This window comes from Perna viridis, chromosome 12, assembly GCF_037379345.1.
Source record: "Perna viridis isolate PV_CMFRI_1.1 ecotype Kerala chromosome 12, ASM3737934v1, whole genome shotgun sequence".
Taxonomy (NCBI): Eukaryota; Metazoa; Mollusca; class Bivalvia; order Mytilida; family Mytilidae; genus Perna; species Perna viridis.
In genome coordinates, this window is record NC_142456.1 from 25017835 (window position 1) to 25033662 (window position 15828).

General features: G+C 32.6%; 1 protein-coding gene across 1 annotated transcript in view; it reads left to right on the plus strand.

Moving 5' to 3' along the window:
* Positions 1–8340: 8340 nt before the first annotated feature.
* The window catches only part of LOC148601795 (uncharacterized), a 28357-nt gene continuing 20869 nt past the window's right edge, over positions 8341–15828 (plus strand). Inside the window, exon 1 of the mRNA XM_088556802.1 lies at positions 8341–8602. The gene's annotated coding sequence lies outside the window, so the exon portion shown is untranslated. The remainder of the gene's footprint in view (positions 8603–15828) is intronic.

The window sequence follows — 15828 nt, forward strand, 5'->3', positions numbered from 1 at the left end:
GCATAATATTTTAGTCGTCTTTTTATATATTCATTGGTAACAAAATCATCACCACAAACTTTTCCTTTTTAATAAAATTGATGCATTCCAATATTTCAGTCCAGTAATCTCAGAATTTGCGAGTTTATTCAAAATCAACACTTCATTGCCACAACTCTCTTGTAAATTCCCTTCACAACCTTAGGCATTGTTAAGGTCTTTGAAGTAATTAAAAAATAAAACCATTTGATAGATATATATATATATATAAAGAAGGGTCTGAAAAATTCCCAACGATGTTAGAACTGTCAAATTTGCGAAGCAAATTTTATTTTATTTTTTTTTTTTTGGGGGGGGGGACTTCTTTTTTTTTTTTTTTATAAAATTAATGACCTACCTTTGTTTTCTTTTTGAATATAAACAAAAATAAACGACAAAAATAGATCCTTCCTTTAGATTTTTTTGTTTCTTATGTCCCGTCCCCTGGCCTCTTAATTTATTTCTTAAAACATTCTATTCTGCCTTTTAATTTCAAATTTGATTCCTACTTTTTTCAGTTTCTAATATATTCCCTTGTGCCTCACTGACCGATCATACATGATTGCACCTACATGTACAAAGCCTTTTTGCTATAAGAATTCAAAGGTTTTTCTCTTTTCTTAACAGTCGCTCTTAAACACTAAACCCAAATTTATTATTACTTTACAATGATTGTTTTACATGTCCCAAGGTTTGCAAAGAACCAAAAACATGTTGCGTAGGATGGATAATGATAGCATTTATCATTTTACACGTAAATTCATATTCTCATGAGGTACGCTAGTCTAGTTCGAAAATCAAGCTTTTTGCTTTTTCTATGTCAATATCTTTTTCTATATTAAGCAGTCTGAGCATTGCCCATTTTCTGAATTTTCTTTGAAGTATTATAGTTCATTACATTTTCATTTATTTTTGTTATATGGTTTTACAATATTTGAAAAACTAAGTAGTAGTCCTTGTAAGAATCATGCAAATTCTGTAATATGTGATACACACCAAAAATGGCTACATATTTTTTATTTATGTTATTAAGTTGCTTTACAGGTCTATATGATGAAATGTATAATTATTCACTCTAATCTGTCTGCTCTTAGGAGATAATTCACATTGAAAATCTAACAGTTTCTATTGTATTTTAGCGTCATTTACAGAGTTATTTCCCTTAATTTGAAAGTTCTACTGTACATTCTATATAATTTATATCTCGTAAGAGCGCGGGTTATATGAAAAGCCACATGTTAATTCCTGCTAGGACCATCATGAAAAAATATGTTTCTAACAAATTAATTCATGAAAAACTATAGAAAAGTATTAAGTTTTCAATAGGACTTCATTTATGAAGTGTATGATTTTCATATGATTTTCTATAACATATGATTTCGTATAATTTTGTTTTCTCAACATACCACTGCAGTTTACAGAAAGTAAGTTAAGTATTACACAGGATGAAAAAAAATGAGCAAACATTGTGTCATGAACTAAGAGTCTAAACAATATGCACATTTTTTAGCTTCTGGCACAACATCTAATTAATTTGATCTTCGGCTGTGGTGTCAACCATATTTTATAGCTGCATGACGGTAATGTAAAGTGTTTTACGTAATGTAAAAAAAAACACATTAGCATGTATTTATAGTTACATTTGCCTTTCGGCCAGAGACACTTATGCTCTGATAAATGACAAAGAAATCTGTTCACGAGATTGTTAAATATGCAGTGCAAATACGTTTAAGTCAAAGTACATGTGCAGTAAATATATCATTTGACACCCCTATAAACCAGAATGAATAGAATCATTTCAAATATGTACTGACCTCCTCGGTGGTCTCAGAGTAGCATGCTTGCCCCGAGTACTGGAGGTCGTTGGTTCAATCCCCGGCTGAGTCACACCAAAGACTAAAATAGGCGGTCCAGTTGCGGATCCAAAAGGGTGTAGGGTGTTGGCACCTCCTATATTGAAAAGTTTTCATTTTGCATGTGTAAATTTGAGGAACCTCGGCAGGCACTCTTCTGTTCAAATTGTCTGGATCCGTCCCTGCAATCAGAGCTTCTTCGCCAAGCACGCGGTATTTAAAGAGAAAGGGTGACTACTGGTGGGCTCGCAGTCGGAATAATGTGTCTGAGTGTGATGGCGTGTTTCCCTGTGGTATGTTGCCTCTGTGAGCTAAAATCAGGCTAAGTGTGTCAACCTAATTCAAAGCAAGATATGTTTGATTAACAAATCGTTCTCGTCCTAAAATGCATGAAATATCTGCGATAAGAGGTTAAACCATTAGTAATCAAGCAATCTGTACATGTAGGTCTCAAATAGGCATCAATTTGCAACATTAGGTCTGAGATGATAGGACAGAAAGAGAAGTATTTAAACATTAATTTGTTGGTGTTAATTGGTATCATTGTACTTATACTCTTTTATTGAAATTCACCATTCTGATTACAAAAACATCATCTTTTGAAATATGGGTCTGTTAAAAAACCAGACAGGGGGTGATTCATCATATCTCAAGATAATCAATGAAACTGTTGAAACACATTTGTTACGTCCTAAAAACAACTCGTCCGGTGTTCATTTCCTTGGATCTGATATTTATCGAGAAATAATTTTGACTGGTTATTGTGACAATATTTGGCGGGAAAATTTACGGTACTTTAAATTCTAAATATAGTAGAACGTAACCAAACTTTAATACAATTTTTTTTCTTTTTTTTTTTTGCATATCAATTCTGATTCTAGGGATGTAGGTTAGAAGTGACGCTTTCCTAAAATGCACAATATCTAGAGTGGCCAACTGTCATTTGAAGTCTTATTGTCAAATACAGTTTCTATGAGGCATTTTAAGGATTTTTGTTTATCATCTTCCGATGCAATGAGTTTATAACCGTAAAAAAGTTAATGTTAAGATAAGAAACTGTTTTCGTCTTATCCGCCAGTTATCTTAGTTTACTTCGACTATTTGTTTTTAGTTCTAGTTCTATGCAGTTAATATACATGTAAAAGTGTCATCTCTGCTCAATTTGGCATAACTAAAGTATGTTTCAAGTTTTATGACGCTCAGGTCGGTATTTCATACTGAAGCGGATCTAATAATTTTTCTACATATGATATAAATATTCTTAACGTCCATGATAACTTCGATCAAAGTTTTTGAATTGATGACGTCAAAAACAGATATGAATGTTCTCTGACTTTTGGAATTTTTCCAGTTTTATGGCACTGGGGCTAGAAAACAGATTCTCCGATTGGGCCCAAGTAAGGAACGCCTAAAATGTCTGATGAGATACACATTTGTTTACATGTTGTCAATTTTATATTACTTGCTGTGGTTTTATAATTACATGTGGTCATTTTGTATTTACGTTATGTAGGGACATCTTTACATTATGTCGTTTTGTCTTTACGTTCTGCCATTTCGTCTTTACGTTCTGTCATTCCGTCTTTACGTTCTGTAATTTTGTCTTTACGTTCTGTCGTTTTATGATTACATTATGTCAACATATATTTACGTAATGTGGATTTATCTATAAGTGCAGTGGTTTTCTTATAACGTGAGGTCGTTTCATCTTTACGTTATGTCGATCTCTAAATACTTTATGTGCATTTTCTTTTCTTTACGTGCAGTGATTTCTTCTTTACGTGATGTGGACAAAAATTTCCAAAGACAAAACGACATAATGTAAAGATGTTCCTACATAACGTAAATACAAAATGACCACATGTAATTATAAAACCACTGCAAGTAATATAAAATTGACAACACGTAAACAAATGTGTATCTCATCAGACAGTTTAGGCGTTCCATATCCAAGCATACCATCTCATATTGCCTTCCTCGGATTGACAAGTTTTCATTGATAAAAGTCGTTAAAGTTAAGTGTCCAACGTTTAGTTCAACCACTTTTGTAAACGCTGAAATAGCCATTACCTTTCCTCAACAATATTTTTTTTGTGACAGTGCTCCTAAAACATCGTGTGTGCAAAAGACACTGTAACGTTGACAATTATTCGTGACAATACCACTTACCCTGGTTTACCTCCTTAAAATGCGGATTGCAAACAAACCGGGCGAAATAAAAAGGGCCAAAACGAATTGGAAGGACAAACATGATACAACGTGGACAAAAAAATGGAAAAGAAACGAAATAAAACTTGTTTGTTATGTGCAGAATTGAATTGCAAATGGGCGAAAAAAACGAATTAATCAATTTTACAGCTTAAGAATGATTCGGTTTAGATATGTTTCACTGTAATAACATACACTCCTTGAAACGTTTACGCTTCCTATTTTAGCGTTCGTGCGTTCGTTTATTTTTCTACTATCACCTTTTTGTATTATTTCTAAAAAAAAAAAATATATTGTCGTTTTATCAATTAAGATCGGAATTGATATAGCAGTCGCTTATAGATTTTTAGGTTCTGCAATTATCTCCTACACCATCGCACGAAGATAGTTACACTGGCTTACCCCGTTATGGTCCAAATGCAGAAAGTAAGGTCCCCTTTATATGTATTTTTAATTAATATATCCTACGTTATTTACGTCAGTAACCAAATCTTTTAAACAACTTATAGTAGATGCTGATAAGTTTGGTTTGAATTAACAACGATCTAATTAACCCGAATTATGCAGTTTTTATATTACATTTGTACGTTCCCTACGATCAATCCGTGAGAGTAGAATATATTAAATGGGTACGGAGATGTACTGGATTATTCGGGTTACGATTCAATTAAAAATACGCGAATAAACTAGGCTTTCACTGTCGATATATTCAAGTTGCCTACAAACGCTTTATTCAACCATTTCATAATTAGCTAGAAATGAAAACCCTACGAGATATATAGGTACATGTAGTCATCAATCCTAGAAAAAAATATAAAGAGAAATACTCATTACCAATAGGAAGAGCTGTCTCCAGATATTTCATTTAGGCTCGAGTGGATCCAAATATTACAAATTAAGATCGACAAATATAAGAATGGGGTTCCAGGCTATTATTTCAAAAGGGTAGCCCAACCTCCGAAACCATCCTGGTGTATCACCCAGTGTATCATGCATTTAAAAAAAAAAATAGCATTTCTTTGTAATAGACCGAGAAGCTGGGCAGGACTTTGGCATTTATGTTAATATACGAGGTTCTGGAACAAAGAGCTAAAACCTAACTGCTGTTAAGTGACACATAGGTGTATATACGACAATTTGTAGGACCTGAGGTATATAGCTCAGCAACTGAAATATACTTGTAGCTGGTTGAGAGGTACATGTATCTAATGGCAGAATTTATTTCAACGGTTGTGGCTTAAATTTGAATGATTTGACATACAGTTTCGAACTGGAGGTCGACAAATTGAATTTCGAAATGAAAATTAGAAACTGTGAAGGGCCAATTAGAAGTTTGTAGTTCAATTAAGCAGTGTATGTCGGAGAATTTTGTGTTCATTCATCTAGGTGTTCTATGTACTAGTAAACCGACACCGAACGTGAATGTTACGCAAACTAGCGCGCTGCTTCGATACCTCGTGAATTTTGGTAAATTGAATGGCATCGTAATCAGTATGGTGAATTTAAATAAGAGTTCAATATAAAGCTATACAACAATAAGCTTAATAATTCAAAAGACCGGTATAAATTGATTCAGTACATGAGTACTTAGATTCATTAATTGTAAATTTATCATAGATCGTCTATCGTTTAAACAAACGCTATAAGCGTTTGTTTATCATGCGTTTAAACACTTTTAATGATCGGAAATGTCTCAAAGAGTGTGATAAAGTTATAATAAACGATGTATGCATCTGTGCACAAATGATGAAACACTTCTATCTGAATGCCTCTTTATTCTTTTCGTTTTCTCACTACAAGTTCTTTTTGGCGATTAATTAAAGTGACTGCTTTAAGTTGTGTACGAGAAAAGTAGTTGAAATATAAATCATATAACTTGTGACTGAACCATCTGTCTTCGAAACGAAATAAACTAAATTCATGTAAAAAACATAAAGACCTTATTTTCGGTTGTGTACTATCTTAGTACAAAAAATATGTAACTGCCGCAAATCATGCTATTTCGTATAAGTTTTTCAAAAATTAGAAATAATTCTTAAATAATTTTCTGACACCTGAAATGGAAACTTTTCTACCATTGATGAATAGATTGGCCTTTACTCCAGTTACCTTTTTCGAAAGTAGATGAGCAGACTTAAACGTGTCTGAACTGTAAATTTACCGTGACTATAGGTACATTTAAGTACTACAATGTGTAAGAATCAGGCAATGAGTGGCACATCATTTTTGGTCTTTTTTGCCTCAAACATATTCAAATACATCTAGAAAACAACTATCAAGCTTATTTGTGCAATAGTGTGTCAAAACCAGTCGTTGTGTCCACAATGAACTGAAAATCCTTTTATACTTTAGTTTGTCAAAAACTCATGTTGTGTTCATATTTGACCGGAATGAAAAGAGTTCAAAATGGTGCGGTGGTATCGTACTGCGATTCGTGAAGCTCTTTATTTTCTTAATGGGTTCTGAATCCGTCATCACATATAGCAGAGACGTTCTTAATAGGAACACTTCTAAAAATAATAAAAAAGTAGCTCATGTAGCTACCAGTATGAAAATGTATAACATAATTAATTCAAATGCAAAGTAAAATCTTTAATGCCATATAAAATCATAAAAATTTACGAAGCAAACGGTATATAAAATTGTCATATATTGAATTCCGTGCTTTTAGTGGCAATGACTTTTAATGATGACCTTTTTAGATTCCTATCGATTTTTCTTCTGAACAATGATTTCAAAATCATGACTGGCTGATCAAAAATGTCGTTTGTACAGAAAGTAGAATGGAATGTTGTTAGATCCTACATGCAGTGACTGAATGGAACAACTGATAGGTCTTAGAATTTCGATTTTAGATCGTCACTTTAAAATAGAGCTAGTTAAAGGGACGGATCCTGCCACTTTGAAAAGGAGGACAGGCCGGGGTTCCTCAAAAAAGGGGGGTGCTTGGACATTTTCCATTTTTTGTCAATTTTTGTTTGATTAAGGTGGAGTTGAATGAACGGATTTCTCTAAACTACAGATGTGTATGCAGAAAGGGTTATAGGGACATGTAGACTGCAAAGGCATTATTTGTTTGGTGTTTTCATGAATCACCTCTACCATTGGAGTGTCTGAGTTATACATGGATTGGTATTTAAAGAGGTGTCGCCAAGTAATCATTTGTTTTGGTTACCGTAACTATGTAAACAGAAATGAGTAACAGCTCATTCAGTAACATTTTATTTATTTTTACATATAACTAACTAAAATGTAAAAATAAAATGTGCATTATATTTTGAAATAGGTTATGATTTTCGAGAGTAACAATACAAACGTCTTTACATGATAGGCAGGATGTTCGGCGGTTAACATTACGACGACATACACTCCACTCCTTCCCACCCCACCCTCATTGTTATCAAAATCATGTTAAAACTGTTTAAGAAGAGGTTAAAATTAGTGGAGCACTATCAAAACGGGAAAATGTCCAAATAACGCCACTCGACCCCACTAGCTATACAGGGACTTTATCATTGACAATTAATCGCATTTTTTTTTTGCAAAAGAAATGCAAAATGGATCAGTGCATTTGTTACAAATTTGTTTAAAAATGTATATCCAGCTGGAAGATTACAGTATTTTTTTAACAAATCGTTTTTCGTTGGGTTGACAAAAAGTCGTTAGGGAAATTAGGCGTTAGGTACAAGTTTTTAAAAAGGGGCTTTTCACGAAAAAAAGTTGGGTTCTAGGCTGTTAGTTTCCAAAAATTTCACATGACATTACATTATGTTCAATCAAAAGGGGGTCATATTCTCCAAACGCACCCCTGGATTCGCTATTGACTTTTTTAGTCAGAATCGAAAACTATATTTAGTACCCTTAATTTTAAAATTTGTTTAATTAATTAAACTCCTAAGGCAGTCATCATTTGATTTTCTTGACACGGCTATGGATTTTTTATTGTTATTATTATTATTATTATTTTTATTTATTTATTTTTAAATATGTCTGTTTCCGAACTTCTGAGTAATACAAAAATTGTTGCAGCGATGGGAAAATGAAATGGTTTGTTTAAGCGCTTAATTGAACTTGAAAGAAGGCCTAATAATATGGAATAACAGTCAAACAGCTTAAAGCACAACGCGTTATACAGTATTGATTTTTTTTTCTTACTACATTGTATTCCATATACACATTGTAGTTTTAATGTTGGACTCTTTAAATATATTTATATCGGTAAACCACCGTTGATAATAAACAGTAAGTGTTATATGTATTTACAGGATACATGTGTGTGTGTCATTGTGACATAAATTAACACTATGATAACTGAAATCAGTAGCTTAAAATCATATTTTGAATAAAATGTGAAACTCTGTTCTGTCACCATGTACTGTGCTGCTGAAAGTGCTGTACTAAGTGTGTGACACGTTTAACTTGACCCAGATTATACTCAAGGTAATTCTAATCCCGTTCGTTTATAAAGATGCCGAAAACATTTACATGCTGGATATCGTAAACGAAGTATCGTATTCTCTCAGGTAAGAACTATTTATGTAGTGTAATGTGCATGTATATATTATTTTCATCTGTTTGTTACTGATTGTAATGCTTTGAATGTGTTGTAAACAAACTAGACACATTTTCTACTACATGATGATGATTGTCAACATAAATATTTACATGTATGTATGTGTACATGTACATGTAGCAATCTGTACGATTAAACAGAAATTTAGTTTATTTTTTTATAATAAAAATTCATTTTGCGATATAAAGAATTACAAAATGAATTTTTGATATGATTTTTTTTTTAAAAATGGCTATATGCTGCTGCCAGTGTACACATTGAATAAACGAGTCAGAACTGGTCTTAGGGACCGGTCAAAATTTATCACCACATAGGACCAGTGCAAATAGCAGTAGGACAGATATTTATTTTGAAATAATGCTTTTGTTGGGACACAACTTTTTCTTACTGATAATATCCATAGGACACATGTTTTTTACGAACAATACTTTGAACTAACTTTTTTGTTAACTTTAAAAAAAAACTATTATAACAAAAATAGTCTACAACATATAAATGCAGTAGAAAATACAACTATTTAACATAATTCATTGTAATTGGAATAACTATATGTATTGAAATAGAAATAGCTTTATATCAATACATCATTTGTAAGATCTTAAATACACTAGTACTGACGTTAATATAATATTTTCAAATCAAAACTAGTAAACCATGATAGGACACCAACTTTTTTCTTACCAAGTTGACATAGGACATCATTTTTTTATCAAGTCAGATAGCTATAGGGTTGCAACTTTTATTTAGGCTCTTATTTTTTTTTTTTTGCACCGGTCAATTAGGTGCCAAGAAGTCTCTTGCTCCTTATATTATCGGGCACATCAGAAATAGATCGACCCCCAGTACCAAAAATGTCAATGAATATTTTAAGGGACATTTAATTTGAAGATGTGATTTTCTTTGATTTTTTTTTGTGAAAAATAATTATACGTGTACTTCCACCTCAAAGTTCTAAAGGCATACCATTAAGGCCAAAACATTTTGCGTGTTTCCTGTGACACCTAGGGAAAAAGGGGGTAGGTATCGATTATTTTGTTTATTTTACTATATTTTTTACATTGAATCTATATCGAAGAAACATTTTGACTTTAAAGTATTTCTTGAATAGAGAATGAAAACAAAACTTTAGGGTCTACTCATTTTAGCTGCTGCAACAGAAACATTGTACATTGAAGGATGGATAGTGTTATAGGAAACACACATCTTTTTTATTTGACCTTATCAATGAAATAGTCTGTATTTATTAAGTTTTAATAACTTTTTAGAGATTTATATGTGCATGGGAACACCAATGAAATGCAAAAAAAAAACATAATGCATGTATTCAAATTTCGTCATATCAAATTAAGTTGCTACGCTCCATTGCAGTATGAATTAAGGTATAGTAGACAAATTCATGACTAGCATATGGATATGTTATGTTATAGATCGAAGGTCCAGTCTGAGAACGAAAAGGTATGCGGGGGTCACCAGGGGCGGATCCAGACACTTTGAAAAGGAGGGGTTCTAGCCGGAGTTCCTCTGAAAAACGGGGTGTGTCGATTTTACGCATGAAAATGACAAATTGTCCAATGAAAAGGAGGGGTTCCAACTCCCTGCACCACCCCTGGATCTGCCAATGATCACCTTGAGAGGGGGTCATTGGCCAATGGCCCATTTTTTTCATGTAAAAATTAATTAATTATTCATATTATTGGTCCATTATAACAATTGTAATCACCCGTTTCATGTCACAAGAATACAAAATGTAGGTTATCGACCCAATGTGAGAAAATTGATTAAATAAATATGCTGTACTTGTAGTTTAGCCATTTTTGCTTGTGAAATAACCGTTGATGAGTAGACTCAGGTAGGATGATATTATTTTCCTCTCGACTTTTTGGTGTTTCATAACTTTATTTTTTTTACGCTGATGGACAGGTACATTCATAGATCATTAACATATCTATAATATATCTGTAATAAGTGTACATTATATTCCTCTATAATCCAAGTGGGTGTTTTTATGAATAAAGATGGGCGGTTATCGGCAATACGACGATTCTCAATTCAAGCATTTGATGAGATTATATCATTTTCTCGTCGCAACCGAAATGCTCTTACAAAATGTAGATGTGTAACTCGCACCTACATGTACATCTATGGAGGGATAAAGTTTTGTTTTGTTTTAAACATATTTTATTCATTAATTATGAATAGGATTAGATATCAGGTTAGGCCTACATGTATCCTCTTCATACAAGGCATTATGTATAACATATTGGACATTTAGAAAAGAATATATAGAAAGAAAGATAACTCTGTTTCTCTTGGAAGTTGGCTAATAATATTATCATTTGTTACGGTAAGTACTATTAGTATTCTTCTAATTTAAAAGATAATTAATTGATTATTTTTAAAATTACAACTTAAAATTTTTATCTCATGAATTAAAAGAATACCAATTTAGTGAAAATATGTATGCCAAATTGTTTTATCTTTGAAACTTTAAACTTTACACTTTGTCATCTAAATACATGTAAAAAGGGAAGGAAAATGAGTTGTTCGTGCGAGACCCGACAGGGTAGTCAAGGACGTTAAAAACCCCCTTAGTTAAAATGAGTGGGAAAAAGTGTATCAAAATTTCTTCTTGACTGTTATTATGAAACTAAAAAACTCAATTTGAATTAAACAAAATAGAAAGTGCAATATATACATCAGTCTGTCAACAAAACTACCACCTGCACAGCACTATAAGCATTATACATTGCATTGGTGTACTACTGAAATCTTTTAGTAATCTTAATAAAATTCTGAGTTGCTAACATCACCTTGACATTATTATTACATATCAGGTGTTCATTACCATGAAGTATGTTATGTAAGTTAAAATCGATCTGTAGTTCAGCACAAACGTTCTGTAGTGACCACTTCTGAAGTTGACAATATGGACAGAACACTAAATAGTGAAAATTATCTTCGATCATGTCTCGGACTCTCCACATTGTGGACAGTTTGGATTGTCAGTCAGGTGATGAAGCTGCAAATCATGATTCGGATTGCTAGCTTCGCACATCAACTGACAATGTCATGTATTATCTTTTCTGTTGCCTATGTTGAAGCATTCAGGAGCTCCAGGGCTGGCTGAATTCAGCTTCTTTCTGAAAGCATCAACAGGGGACTATATTTTTTGTTGGTGTAGGAAGTTGATTCCAGAGTCGAATAGTCGAGGGTATAAAGCTCTTAGAATATGCCATAGTATTACAGACAAGCAAACGTATGTTATCACTATTGACTTGTTTCCTATATTATAACCATGTATGTTTAAGATATAAGGCTGTATAATGTTTGATAAATACTCTGGGGCAAGGCCGTTAACTATATTGTACATCAAGATTAGCCTAGTACGCTTCTTACAGCGCTTATATAATGGTTCCCACCCTAGTTCCTCAGACATCTTTGTTTTTGAGAAATTCATCCGCAAACCAGTAATAATTCTGCCGGCCTCTACTTGGACACTCTCAAGTAAATTCGATTCATATAGTGTACAGTTATCCCAAACAATATCCCCATATTCCAGACTGGTCTTATAAAGGAAAAGTATATATTAATCAAAGATTTCCTGGAGATCTGTTACTTCAACATTCTAAACAATTTTAGTCTGTCACATGCCTTTTTGTAGATCTTATTTACATGGCTATTCCATTTTGCATTATTCTGAAAGTCAAGACGCAGGTGTGTATGTACATGGATATAATTTACCTGGTTATCTGGATCCCCAAAATATACAGGATGGTTATCCGCATTTCTCGGAGAGAACAGCAAAGACTCGGTCTTGGATGGATTAAATTTAGTAGTCCAATTTCGAGACCAAATATGTATATGTAATAAGTGTATCGATAACTTGTCTGCAGCATCTGTATAATTTTGATCATCAACAATAACAAATAGTGATATATCGTCTGCAAAAGTTTATATGACGGTCTACACCATCTATAATATCGTTTATATAGATAAGAAAGAGGAAAGGTCCTGAAACAGAACCTTGGGGGCTAAAGGTAAAATTAGCCTGGTATTACGAATTGACTTATTACAGTGTACTAGTGTATTGTGTACATAAATATAATAATAGTGAAGTCTGTGTTTTCATACATTTCACTTCTTTTTTTAATTTGCTTCTAAAAAGTAATGATATGATGCATCTTTTTTATAAGTAGATCATGAAGTTTCATTCTGAAAAGTATCTGTATGTTTTTCTATGGAACGCCTAAACTATCTGATGAGATACACATTTGTTTACGTGTTGTCAATTTTATATTACTTGCTGTGGTTTTATAATTACATGTGGTCATTTTGTATTTACGTTATGTAGGAATATCTTTACATTATGCCGTTTTGTTGTTAAGTTCTGCCATTTCGTCTTTACGTTCTGTAATTTTGTCTTTACGTTCTGTCGTTTTATGATTACGTTATGTCAACATATATTTACGTTATGTGGATTTATCTTTACGTGCAGTGGTTTTCTTATACCGTGAGGTTGTTTCATCTTTACGTTATGTCGATCTCTAAATACTTTGTGTGCATTTTCTTTTCTTTACGTGCAGTGATTTCTTCTTTACGTGATGTGGTTTCTTCTTTACGTGATGTGGACAAAAATTTCATGATGACGTGTGACCCCGGAACTTTCCGATCCGGTGTAAACTTCAAATCAGTCCGTAAATTTAAAGGCGAAATAGACGTCACAACGCCGATTAGAAAAATGCTGAACGAAATATACTTGGGTAGTCTATCCAGTCACCCTAGAGTGTTTATTCTATAGTAAAAATAGCTTATTTGTTATTTACTTTCAATATTATCACAATTGAGACACCTGGGACTCTGTTGATTTGTGGCGATTTTCGTAGTCAGAATATATTTTTTTTAATTCCAAAAACATGGGAATTTCGACTCCAGCGAAAATTTGCATAAATTCGACTCTTACAAGTTATTGCGTGACTAAATTTAATTTTCTACATTAATAAACCATCAAAACTAATTTTCAAGAAAGAAGTTTCAAAAAATGTTAGAAATATTACCCCTACCCCTAGAAAATTGGTCCCAGTATCAAACATAATTTTCATTCACAGCATACCGACACTGTGAAACTCATATTTTAGGCACTCACAATTAAGATAATGATTTACTCAACATATCTGATTAATTCAAAACAATACTTTTTTTGTATTTTTGGCTACTTTTGATACCTCGTTGAGGCAAAAATCATTTTTTAGCTCACCTGTCTCAAGACCATGTGAACTATTGCCATCACTTGGCGTCCGTCGCCGTCTGTCGTCTTTAACAATTATACAAAACTCTTCTCCTCTGAAACTACTTAACCCATTAGAACCAAACTTGATATGAATGTTTCTTGTGGTATCCTCCATAGAACTGAAATGGGGATTTTTGTTTCGTCGAAAAACATGGCCGCCGTTACTAATGATAGTGCATAGGGGTCAGACAATAGTTTTTTGCATACATATCAAAACCGTTAGGTTTTGCCAAATTCTTTTTATTGCTGAAATGATCCTTATTATAAGACTTACGAAAGTCTCCTGGGAGAAAAAGGTTGTCAGAGGTTTCCTTGTTAGAGTTATTGCACTTGAAAGGTTAAAAATGATTAGCCAATATCTTGAGAACTATGAAAGATAGAATAAAACTTTAAATTGTTGAAATGATCCTTATGACACTACTTACAAATGTTTATGGGGATCAAACTTGTTGGATGACTCCTTGTTAAATTTTTTGCCCTTGAAAGACAAAAAATTTGTTTTTAGCGGTTTTCAGCCAATATTTTGAAAACTGTAATATATAGAATGAAACTTTCAATTGATAAAAGGATCCTTCTAATAAGTCCTACCAAAGTGTTCATTGAGTCAAAATTGTTGGACAGCTCCTTAAAGTTGTTGTCCTTGAAAAAAAATAATAATAACTAGGTGAGCTATTTAGGGTCCTTGGAGCATCTTGTTTACGTTTTTTATACTTCTAACTTCTTTTTTTCTGCAAAACGAAGTATATTCACATGTGTATGTATCAATATGCTGCCAAATGTCTCAGCTTTACAATGATACCAAGGAAGTTGAGGTAACACTTGGGTTTTGTATCAAAATTAATGCAATGGAACTCTGTCTCATAGAAATCGCTAAAATTGACTTAGTTTTCAGTAAAAAATGGCTTACTAGTATTTGTTATTTATGTTTTGGATATTCACAACTGATACTTCTCGGATTCTGTTGGTGACTTGTGGCAATTTTCGTAGTCAGATTTTATAAAACCAAAACCAAAAAATAATAATAATAATAAAAAATGCAAAAATCGGGATTTCAATATTCCCGTAAAAAGTCGCATAACTTAGACTCTACAAGATATTACTCGATTAAAAAGTCTCAAATTTTGAATAATCCGATAGAAATTAAATTTCCTGAATTAATAAACCACCATTAACTGATTTTCAAGAAAGATTTTTTTTAAATGTTTTAAAATTATCATTATCTTAATTATGAATGCCTGAAATATGAGTTTCACAGTGTCGGTATGCTGTGAATGAAAATTATGTTTGATACTGAGACCCGTTTTCTAGGGGTAGGGGTAATATATATATATATATATATATATATATATATACATATATATATATATATATATAATTTTTTTTTTTTTGGAAAATTCTTTCTTGAAAATTAGTTTTGGTGGTTTATTAATGTAGAAAATAAATTTTGTCACGCAATAATTGTAGATTCGAATTTATGCAAATTTTCGCGGGAGTCGAAATTCCCATGTGTTTGGAATTCAAAAAATAGATTCTGACTACGAAAATCACCACAAGTCATCAACAGAGTCCCAGGGGTATTAACTGTGATAATATTGAACGTAAATAACAAATAAGCTATTTTTACTATAGAATAAACACTCTAGGGTGACTGGATAGACTACCCAAGTATATTTCGTTCATCATTTTTCTAATCGGCGTCGTGACGTCTATTTTGCCTTTTACAGACTGATTTGAAGTTACACCGGATCGAAAAGTTCCGGGGTCACACGTCATCATGAAAGTTTTGTCCACATCACTAAAGAAGAAACCACATCACGTGAAGAAGAAATCACTGCACGTAAAGAAAAGAAAATGCACATGAAGTATTTAGAGATCGACATAACGTAAAG